Source organism: Pelmatolapia mariae, linkage group LG7 (genome assembly GCF_036321145.2).
Source record: "Pelmatolapia mariae isolate MD_Pm_ZW linkage group LG7, Pm_UMD_F_2, whole genome shotgun sequence".
In the NCBI taxonomy this organism is placed as follows: Eukaryota; Metazoa; Chordata; class Actinopteri; order Cichliformes; family Cichlidae; genus Pelmatolapia; species Pelmatolapia mariae.
The window spans coordinates 5,960,128-5,966,955 of record NC_086233.1 but is presented as its reverse complement, the minus strand read 5'-3'; positions in this window follow the sequence as shown (position 1 = coordinate 5,966,955).

Genomic DNA, 6,828 nt, shown 5'->3' with positions numbered 1-6,828 from the left:
TTAGCTGTCATGAGCTGCGAGGTGGGGTACGCACTAAACAGGTTGCCAGTGTATCACAGAGCAGCGTACAGTCCTGAGAAAAGACTCTTCAGAGGTCCTGAGTTTGAATCCAGTCTGTTCTCTCTCTCTGGGTACTCTGGCTTCATCCAAAGACACACATGGGATTAGGTTAACTGGTAATTCTAAACTGGCCATTGGTTTTTCTATGTGTTAGCCCTGCCTTTGTAGGCCTGTCGCCCTCTCCCAGCTCCCGTAGGCTCCAGTCCACCCACCAGGTGGAAGGAGGATTATTTTATTTTAAAAATCCAATCAAAGTGTAATAATATATTAATTAACCTGTGTGGCATCATTTTAGTAACGTATTCTCTATAATCTGAATACACAGTGCATACCAATCGATGCTACCTAACACTGCCTACAGCTCTAAATCTTACCTTTAATAAAAGGTATCGGTTATAAAATTCGTGATTTCACATTCATGAATATAAGCTCATAAATATAAAATTCTATATGATTTTTACAGGTTTGCGTAAAACATGTGAAAAAGACTGTTTCAGCAGGAAGTCTGTATGACATGAGGTGAAGCTTTCTGTTTTCTCCGCAGGGCTCGGTTTTAATCGGATCTACTTTCTGAGGGCCAAGGTGACTCTTCCTTATGGGAAGCTGGCCAGGCTCCACTTTTTTACTTGAGCACAATAAATTCACAATGAACCCTCAACAGTGTGTCCTGCAGTAAAAAAAGAGAAAATGGCAGATGGATTGTGCCAGTGGAACATTGGGATTCAGGTAGACCGAACCTCCTCTCCTTTTGTGTTTTTAAACGCTCCTTTTTATACAAAGGGGGAGCAGAGCAGCCTCCTTTTGAATTTTTGACATTTATTTGATGCGTAGATAGCGAGAGCCATGCAGACATGAAAGATAGCAGTTACAGGATCGAGGTTTATGGGGCTCAATTTCCATGATCGGCATTGATCAGGCTGCTCGGAGAGGGACAGAGGATGAATGAACGAGTCAGAGGAGGTCCCAAGCGCCTTTGCTCTTCTGCTGATCTAATCAGTTTTACCTTTTGTGTCATTATGTGCATGATAAGTGGTCAGGGACAACATTTCAAATAGAAACCAGCCTGTACTTTCCTGTCCTGGTGGGTTACAGCTGCAGGAGAGATGTTCCAGGGATGAACAACTGATTATTCACGAGATACTAGAAGGTTAACTATGATACAGCATATCTTACGTAGGATTTAATCTTTTAAGATAGCAGAGACTGTCCAGCATGCTCATATCACGGTTATTGCTATCCCAGTCATACAGTGTATATATAGCTTGTTTAAACATCACAATATTGCATTGTTGCTGAAACCTGGACGACCTTATCTTTGCACTGAGGGAGCAAAATATGCTAGTAGGAGTACTTCGTTAGAAACATGGGTACTGTGGCATGTTAATAACGTATCTAGGCTTTTTTTAATTTGCTATTAGTGCGGCTCCATGGCAACACTAGCCTCTCGGCCCACTGCTTCAGAACAAACTGAAATAGCTCAACAACTACAGGAAGCATTGCCATTAAATTTTATAGAGACATTCCTGGTCCTGAGAGGATGAATCCAGCTAGTGCTAGTTTTCAATATGAAGTCTCAACAGTGGGTCCAGAAAGCAGCAGTTGAGGGGCTTCTTCAGGAAAAATCAACTATGCTGACCAGTCAAGCCAAGAGAAGCTTGCAGCAACATGTATCAAGAGTGCCATAATACAGATATTATACACTTTATGATGTCATCCATTGGTTTGGGGACCTCTTCTGAAGACACGAGTTTGACAGTTTGGTTGTTTGATCTGTTTTGTTTGGTGCTGGATGTGAATGTATTTGAGTAAAAAGGTTGAGTGGGGAAGTTATCAGTGATATTAAATAGGATGATAATTCTAGGTATCAAACAACACTTTCCAATACAACCAAATGCTGAATGTGAAAAAATTGCCCTGACCTAATGGTGATTTTCTAAAAGCCATAGATCATCGACTGGGACATTGGTTGATTCTCCTTAACATCAACTATACCAGTCCACACAGTCCACACACACCAAAAACTAAAGCTTTTTTGATGGGAGGTGAGACGCTCTGAAGAACATAAAAATAAGTTCAGTTGCTATCAACTCGAGTGTGTAAGATTAGTGACCTGGTTCTCTTGGCAGCCATTAATTCCCTTCTGGTTTTCTTTTTAGATGTTTTCTAAATCTGAACTTCCTGCTTTTAATTATAATCATTGGTTTGGTCATTTTTATTGTCAAGGTCATTTTAGACCTTGACAATAAAAAGCCGACCTCGTCAAGAGTGTTTTTGTCTTGGTTAGATGTTGTGTTGTTTTTCAAGGAAATAACTCTTCGATCATCCACTCAATCATCCACTTTATTCAGTTTACTTGTCTTCTTTTTAAAAATGTATCAAATTCTTGATTTGGCCATTTCTTAACTTGTTGTTATCTTTATAATAAGCTGATGTTGGGTGTTGATTTACTTGCTTAACATCTCCTTGGAGCTCATAATGAGATTTCCACTGAACAGGTTTTAAATCAAGTACAAATCTTTTAGTTGCTTCATTTGCTATGAAATAATGAGGGAACACATCTCATCTGGCTATGAAATGCCTTGTCAGGTTACTGTCCAATTACTTTTGAGCCTCTGAAAAGGAGAGACTGTGTATAAAAATGGCTTTAATGCATAAATAGTTAATGCAATTATTTTGTTAAAGTCCCTAAATAAAAGCTGCAAGTCTGCACTTTAATCACATCTTGATTGCATGATTTAAAATCCAGATTTAAAATTTTACAGAAGCAAAATTACCCCCCAAAAGTATAATTATTCAAATACTTATGGACCTAGCTGTGCAATCCCACCTCTCCAGTGCTGCAGTACATCATAGGTACTCTGTGTTTTATAACTCTTTGGAAATATAGATAATTTAGAGTGACCTACTTGCATTACATGTTAGTTCCCCATGTATAATAACCAGCCTTTGTCTGCTGCCCTTTATCATGATATCCAAGAGCTCTTTCTGTGAGAGTACTTCACACTAGTACCAGGGACTGCATATACACACAAACACATAATGGGATATACTGTACTATAGGAGTGTCATCTGATAATCTCTGATCATCTCCTGTTTCTCTGCCTCTTCACTGTGATATTGTCAGACAGCTGCAGCCGACATTCGTCCAGAGGACTGGACGTGAGCCTCAAGGAAATAAGAAGGGAAGCCAAGTCAGGGCATGAACATATAACATCGATACATTTATTACTGATGAAGCAATCCTGCTCTGCTTTGTAACATTACCTAAGCGGTAATGTTTAGTGCCAGCAAAACATCAGTGGGCTATATGGCTGACCCTTTCATCTAATGTCACATAATATAATAATGTGATACTTTATTGATCCTCGCAAGCAAAATAGGCTCATGTCTTGCCCCAGTTCATAAAAAGGTCAGACGTCAATGGCAGCTGCAGAGGATTGTGGTGCCTCACTTGATGACAAAAATATGTCATGGAAAATGTCAAAAACTGATAAGAAACAAACATTCATGACATTCTTCAATATGAATCATGCCACTGTGCGGCACCTTGCATTGTGCATTATCAACATTACACGTTATACTCCAGCCAACGCAGAAGAAAAGCACTTAAACTGATGATATGATATGAAAACATGTAACTATAACAGATGTTCATGTATTACTAAAATATGACAAGTTAACACCTGGAAAACGAATAAATTGTGACTGAAAGGTGTGACGCGACTGACAAAGTACAAAAGAACTACAGCAATTCATGTTCGCAGCATTCAAACGTTTGTCAGAGAAACATTTTAAAACATTTGGATCCTTTTCATGGTCACTGTATCCAGACTCCAATATGTCTCAGAGAGAAGATCAAAAAAGACAAGAAATTGACCCCAGCTCGCTTCCCTGGGATGAACCACAAGACCCTTTCCTCAGGTCTCTTCCTTGGGACGGACAAGTAGAACTAGAGGAGAAGCGCTTGAAAGAAATGCAGAATGAGAGCAGAGAGAAGATTATGTTCCTGATGCAAGAAAATGAGAGAAAGAGCGCTGAATTTAAAAAAAAAAAATTGTCTTACCAGGTTCAAGAAAAGGAAGGTACTGAGGAGAAACAAAGGAATCTCCAAGACATGGACAAAAAAGAACCAGGAGCTCCAAGGAAAGCTTGATGAAGCTCTGGAAAAATCAAGAAATCCTCCAAGAGAAGAAACAACAGGACATAAAACTGAGAGATTCAGGTGTGTCAGTACAATGATGCATCTAAAAGCTGCGGGACAGTAGCTCTTGAGGACTGGAGTTGGACATCCCGGGTCTAAACATTACCTCTGCTATGAAAGACACACTCAATATACCTTACTAGTTTCAGGGGTGACCCTCCTGGTTTTGAACCCAGAAACCTCTTTTTGTGAGGAAACATTGCCACTGAGCCACCTTGCTCCAGATCTTACTGTGTGACAGCAAAACATGGAGAAAGAGGGGGAAAAAAAAAAAAAAAAAAACAGGTCAAAAAATAAATTCAGAATCACAGAGCAAAATAGTTTAGAAATGTAAAATAAATAAATTAACAAGTTATACAAAATTAAAGTAAAAATGAGTGTGTGCCTTTTTTCCTTCACTTGTCACTTTAGATATTAAAAATCAAAAATAATTCAGGGTAAATTCATCCAACCTCAAAAAGCAAAGTGAAAACTACACACACACACAAAGAAAAAGAAAAAAAAAAAAAAAACACAATTCGGTGTAACCATAGCCTGATATTAAATAAGCTTGCTAGCGAGCAGTCTCCTGATCAAACTGTGTAATAACACAGTTTGATTACATTCATGCTCCAACTCTTGTAACAAATTAAACTTTTTAAACCAACATTCTCATTTCAAGGACTCCCCTATTTCTCCATTACTGCGGTGCCTTCAATCAAAGGAATGCGTCCGTTGTCCCCATGTGACCCCCGCACAAAGCGACAATGTAACGATAATACAATAACAATAATGTAACTAGGTAATAACTAGAGCAGCTGAATTGTTCCCTGGGCGAGGCAGCGGGGAGGAAATGATTCTAACATGCTTTCAGATCCCTCAGGATCTGTTGCAGACAACATGAGAGCATCTGAGAGGGAAATCATCACCGGATAATGTTACTTGTACCGAACGTCACGTCATGCTCGACGCACAATTACTTTATATGAGTCTATAGCTTATTTTTCACGTCAATTACCAAAATGCAGAGGTTTTAAAAGCTTTTTGAAGGTGAAATACTATGCTCCATATAAAACAACAAAAACAACACACACATAAAAAAACAACAACAACAACATGCTGCTCAGGCTCTGTGTCAGAAGCTTTTTCTTACAAACTCTCAGTTGAGGATTAAATTATAGCCAGCACAGGGCTCCCTCTAACAGTGTGCAAAAGGATTACTCGCACAATGTTTTAGGGACTACACACAATCAAACAGGAGCTTACAAAATACAGTTTGTGGTCCAAAGTCTACATACAGTACATTCATAATAGACACGAATGGCATGGTAATTTTGGGCTTCTAATGATTTCTTTAAGAACAAGATTGGGATGTACAGGTTTGAACTTTCTCTAACCCACTCATACACACACGCTCAAATATATAAATACACCTCTTAAATCTTTTAATAAGTGCTGCTGAAGGTTCTACGCTGTCTTTTAACTTGCCAAGGCCAAGGCCTATTAACTTCCCGTTAGTGATCATGACTGACTATAACTGTTGCCACCATAAAAAGGATTTGTTATACAGGACTCACTGGACAGACCAATACTTACAATGGGATAGTCCAGGGAACTCAGTGAAGGTCTAAGAAGAATTATAGAAGTTGGGAAGGTCTCCTGGAGCCATTTCTAAACAACTGCAGATCCCAAGATCATCAGTTCAAGCAATTGTGCATGAGTACACATTATTCAGGTGTGTCACCACTTTGCTAAGGTCTGGAAGAAGACCTTGGTAAAAAACGTTCCCCCTCAGAGGAGAGGAAATTGGTCAGGATGTTCGGGAACAATAAACGGAACACCAAGGCTCAAGCTTGCCATGAACCGGAAATGTCACTGCCGAAACTGAAGCAATGTCATCATGGGTTGCAACCAGTGTTCCAGTACTGACACCTTTAAATTTGACTGAAATTTGCAGCTGAAAAGTTTTATGGTCAGATGAGAGAAGGATTGAACTTTTTCGCCACAAAGACACGAGCTATGTTTGGTGCAATAAAGGTGAGGCTTTAAAACCTAAGAACACTGTACCAAGTGTCAAGCATGGTAGTGGTAGCATCATTGCTATAGGGCTGTTTTGCTACCAGTGGTACTGATATGCTGCACAAAGTGACTGTAATAGTAAAAAAGGGTTAGATTAATTACAATTGGGTGTTCCCAGTGATCCCAAGAAGGGCTGTGTGTATGTATACTTTTGATCCTGTGTGGATTAGACAAATCCAAACTTGTGCACACAATTCTTCTTTTCTAAAGTCATTAAATATGTAAGCTGTAAATCATTCCACCCTGGAAAAGGAACAGTTCAAAGAAATCAGTAAAAGCTCCAAAATACTGTGACGTTTGTGACCAGAATGAGTGCATTTGGACTTCTGATCACAACATAAACACAGAATAGTGAACCGAGATCGCCAGCAACATGTCTGCATCAACAGGGTGAATACTGCAGTGCCTCAGTATTATCAATAATAACGTCAACACATACGCGGCATACACACACCCATCCCCGCCCCCTCCCCTTCTTTTTAAAGGCTATTGTGGAATGTGTGAGGGAA